We start from the raw sequence: 5,398 nt of genomic DNA on the forward strand, positions 1-5,398 counted from the left end.
GACGTGTAAGGTAAAACAAAAATCAAGCTTTTCATTATTTTGAATTATTGAAATTACATTCACATGTTTCAAATGTATACGTGCAGAATCATAATGAAACGTTTATCTGGAGTTCGTCAAACCACCAAGAAAAGATCAGAACCTGATGAAGATGCGCTCTGTTCGCAAATTCAACAAGAACAATTTGTTTCCTTTTGTGAGGATCGCAATGCGGAATCAGTTCAAAAAAAGTCAGGAAAACCAGAAAAGAATCAATTTCTTCTGAAGATAACTCATTGGTGCATCTTGACGTTCAAAATACTGTTGTTGACGGTGAAAATAGTATTTTGAAATCAACGAACAAGAAATCTCAATCTCAATCCTGGATGGAATACAATGTCATGCCTAACAATGAGCCAATCTACACATATGATAAGGATGTTACTGGATATTTCTGGTGTGTGAAGAACAAGAGATATGTACCCAAAGATATAACATGAAAAAGATAGACTTTAGAATGTCGTTTTTGAAATTTAATTTTAGATTTTAATATTCAATAACAATCACTACTTTTATTTCTGATTATCATCACGATGTTATTATAATTCGTTATGTTTTTAAAAGGGATTTTATCACTTTTTAATGTTTAACAAATGTTAGTTTTATAACATAATGAAATTATCTTTCTAATTAATAAAAATTATGATATGACAATTCAGCGGAGAGTTCGTTAATAGTATAATATTAATAATGTAAGAAAAAATTTAGTTTAACATGTTTTAAAAATTTGTTACAATAAATATAATATAAAATTTGAAAATATAAATATAAAACTAAATATTCAGTAATGACCCGATAATGATATACAAGATTATGGAAATATAAGAAAAAAAAAATGACAAAGATCAAGAAAGTAAATTTCAAAATACGTATTAAAGATTTACATACATAATAGAAAGATAAATAACATATTTTTAAAAAAATATTCAAAAAAGTTAAGATGATATATAGATACACATGTCAATATTCGTATATATCAATAATTAGTACATTTTAGATGGCATCATATATACGACACCATCTTCCAATATAAACAAACCTAACAGCGAATTTTAGAAAAAAATTGTCAGAAATACTCGATTATATGAATTCTTGATCGTACTTTGAATTTCATTTTGCAGATTACTACACTTGACGTATAATAATGAGACCTTCGAAGATTCCATATCGGAGGAAGAATGTAACGACACATGCCGTCTCTAGAAAACGTACAGACATTTTATATTCTTTACATTAAGATATATGTTACATTCGAAACTAATAGATTGCACGTAACAACATTATTAAACTACAGGTGTTAGTTCTACGATAAATCTTCCTGCTTTTACAAATGCACTGAATTTTCAGTATCCTGATCCCCATAAGATGGCAAGGTTGAAAAGAATGCAAATACTGAAGTCTAAACGGGCACAAAGGAAGAAAAAAAGGTAATATGTTCGGGAAGGGATTTAAAAATGAGTATATATATATAAAATATATATATAAATGCTAAAACTAATCCAATTGTTACCTATGCAGAAAATTTCCTTCTTCCCGGATTACAGGAAGATTTTGCATGTTTCGTCGCAACTGATTCGGATACGAACGATGAAAGTGATTCAGACAGCTCTACTGATGAGATTTCATTCGATACTAATGAAAGCAATGCGACATCTGAGATGTTTCTTGGCTTTCCTCCCATAAAAGCTAAGTTATTAAATAATGGTATATCTCGATGCATATCTGATTTGTTATACGATTGTTTTGTAAATAAGTATGTATATCTAACATATATTTAAAATAATATTTTTTTTAAAAATGTATATGTAATTTTTTTGTAATTCTAACATAGATTGTTTTGTAATTTTAATTACTAAAATTATTGGCTCAAAAAAAACATTTCGAATATAAAATATACTAAATAGTATACTAATCAATGATGTATCATCACAATAGTGTATAACCAACCATGGAGAAAACCTCGGCTCTGCCCTCCTCCCAATGGAAAGAACATAGCATCCAACCTCCTCCACCTTCCTCCCTTAGGGAGATAACCTTGCGCCCAACCACATCTTTTAGCTATGTCAAAATGGCTTGCGCCGACAACCAAGGAAACTAAAGACCCTTTTCTAACGTCACAAAATCTTTTGATAGTAACTAATGTTAAATATTCCAATGTATTTGTGGTAGTGTTTTTGACACCATGATGTAGTCTTTGTCTCTGGAACTCCCCGACTGCCACCTTGCTTAGTGAGCCCATGTCCATAGGCCCATCTTTCTTAGTGGGCCCCATGTCTACTCCTGGTCCATCCATATCCGACGACCGGTCAGCTAAGTCTGGAAGACTTTATATACTTAATTACCAACCTTATAAATTACCATATGATCTTTCCCTGTGTTTTGTCCTCACTCGCCCAGTTCCGCAATCACTTTCTGAAAGGTTACTAACCTTAAACTACTCCAGCTCAAGCACGCTTAACTCTGGAGTTCTCTCAGGACAATTGATCGAAAAGATAAGTCCACTTTGGTGACATAGGTGGCCAAAACAATTCTTTTAAACCTATCCGCAAACCAGGGTGTCACAGTCTCCGAACTCCTATTGAATTATCAACAACAATTTATCTTTTTCCAATCTATCTATCTATGTTTGTTTTAAGCTTATGTTTGATTAACCTATTTTATCTAACCGTTAGGTTGACGAGCTTCTACTCCTTATCTCCCTTTGAGATTGAATGAGTGGTAAAAATTATATTTGAACGAAAAGCGTCTATGACCACCCAATCAAGGTTGAGAAATTAGAAAAAAAAAATTAATTTGACATAAATATAAAAATAATAGAAAAATATAAGCAAGATAATATATAAATCCAAAATAATCCAAAGGTGAAAAGATAAATTAAATAAAAAATCTAAAAATACTACATTAATTTAAAAATACAGTATTACAAAAAGAACATGCATATATTAATCATTTTTTGGGTCAACATATTAATCCTATTCCAAACTGAAAAAGGAGAAAGTAGGAGAACATTTTGGTTTTAAAAACTAAGAACAATTTACTTTTCCATTATAAACGTTTTACGAATATAACAAAGTTGAAAGCAATATTTTTGAATAAATTATTTTGTTAGATGAAAAATATAAGACGATCTATCTTATTATATAAAGTTCGGACAACATATTAAAAAAAAGGACCGAGGGATCTTTTATTTTATTTTTTGTCTACAAAAGATCAGCTCAAACGAGCCAATGGAAAGGAAAATTGTTTACAAACAGAACATGATGCGGAGACGTACGCGCTTCGCGTGCCAAAGAGTCTGCAGTTACATTAGCTTTTCTTGAAATATAAGATAAAGAGAAGGAAGAAAATTCTTCCCTATCCATCGTGATGTCTTCCAAGTACGTCGTGAAAGCTGGTCAGGCAGAAGGAGAAGACACCATCTTCACCAAATCTGCACAGTCTGTAAAGAAAGCCACGTCCCGGAAATCATGGCCAATCATGCACCGCATCGCCCACAGGAAAGCTTCAGCTTCGGCATGTAATGGAGATACAACACCATCAGCGGCGACGCAGCCTGTAGTGAGGTACAACACCATCCAGCGCCTGCAAATTGGTCTCCTACTTTCCAGGAACCATCTATAAAGCAGCGGTAACCCGAGAACACAGTTGGAAGTGAGGTCGTGGCCGCCGGAACCGATAACCCTACATGCATTGAAACAGAGATACCGATATCCTCCTCGACTTGTGCCTTTTGCCACCCTGTAGCTTCTCCTTCTGCAATCCTAACAATATCCTCCGGTTTCTCCACAATATTTTCAAAAACTCGTGCATTTTGGGCTTTCCAAATATACCACATAAGCCAAGGAAAGGCCACAATATTTGCCCCTGGATTTTGCTGCCCTAAGAAGTGGTCCACATTTGCATACACCGATTCCGTCGGAAAAGAGAGTGGGCCCACCGGTACATAGGCCAAAGCCCATACCTGACAAGCAGGAGGGCAGACAAAAATTGCATGATTTATTGTCTCCTCATCCGCTCCACAACAAACACATCCAATGTCACATGCAATACCTTGACGTCCCAGGGTAGCCAAAACCGAAACGCATCCAGTTAGGACCTGCCACATAAAATGTTGAATTTTAGGAGGGCAACGGACCCTCCAAACGCTAGCTAGAAGGGGGGTAATTTCCGGCCCAGAACCATAGGGCTTAAAAGTCCGCTTTACATCAAATCGTGCAGTGTGATAGCCCGATTTGACTGTATACCGCCCTGTTTTTGTAAAATGCCAATCGAAAAGGTCAGCCCTCTGATTACCACCTAAAGGTATAGCCTGGATCAAAGCCACATCGTCTGGATCAAAATGCTCATAAAGCATGTCCATCCGCCAAGAGTTAGTCTGACGATCAATTAAATGAGTCATTTGAAGGGAGAGGTCCTTTACCAGCCCCCTACTTAAAGCTGGTCTCGGGAATTGAGCTGGCACCCAAGGATCAGACCATATGGAAATGGTGTCCCTAAAGCCAACCCGTTTAATAAGTTCTTTGTTAACCGGAGAGCAAGCGGAACAGATACTCCTCCACCCATATGATGGGGAGTAAGACCTAATTGGATCCAACGGATGCATATTCCTATAGTACCTACTTTTAAAAACCCTGGCAAACAGGGAATCCAGAGCATCAATTAGTCGCCAAAGCTGTTTAGCCAGCAAGGCTGTATTAAAATCATCCACATTCCTAAATCCAAGACCACCTAGCTGTTTACTAACGCATAATTTTTCCCAAGCAAGCTAATGCATGCCCCCTGACTGTCCATTAGAACTCCACCAAAAATTTGCCACCGCACTAGTAAGTTTGGATGTGATTGTTTTAGGGATTCAAAAACAAGACATCACGAAGGTCGGCACAGCAGTAGCTACAGATTTAATCATTACTTCTTTCCCCCTTCCGAAAGCAAATTTACTGTCCAACCATTCGTACCCCCCCAAGCTTTCAGGTAAACCAACATATGACCCCATACCACCCAAAGTGGTGATCCCAAGGACATCATGTAATTCCGACTTCGTTGTGTCCTCAATTTTGTGACCAAACTGTACCGATGACTTTGCAAAATTAATTTGTTGACCCGAAGTAGATTCATACTGCTTTAGCATATCTAGAATAACCCGACATTGTTCTCTGTCAGCCTTACAAATGAACAGGCTATCATCTGCAAACAACAAATGCGTAATAGGCGGGCATTTATTCGCTACTTTGATCCCCGTAATAAGTTTTTCCCTTTCTGCCTTCCTTGTATTTGCAATTAAAACTTCTGTACATAGAATGAACAGATAAGGAGATAAAGGGTCTCCCTGTCGTAACCCTCTCTGTGGAATAATCAAACC

The sequence above is a fragment of the Camelina sativa genome, chromosome 15 (assembly GCF_030686135.1).
Source record: "Camelina sativa cultivar CO46 ecotype springtype chromosome 15, ASM3068613v1".
Classification (NCBI taxonomy): Eukaryota; Viridiplantae; Streptophyta; class Magnoliopsida; order Brassicales; family Brassicaceae; genus Camelina; species Camelina sativa.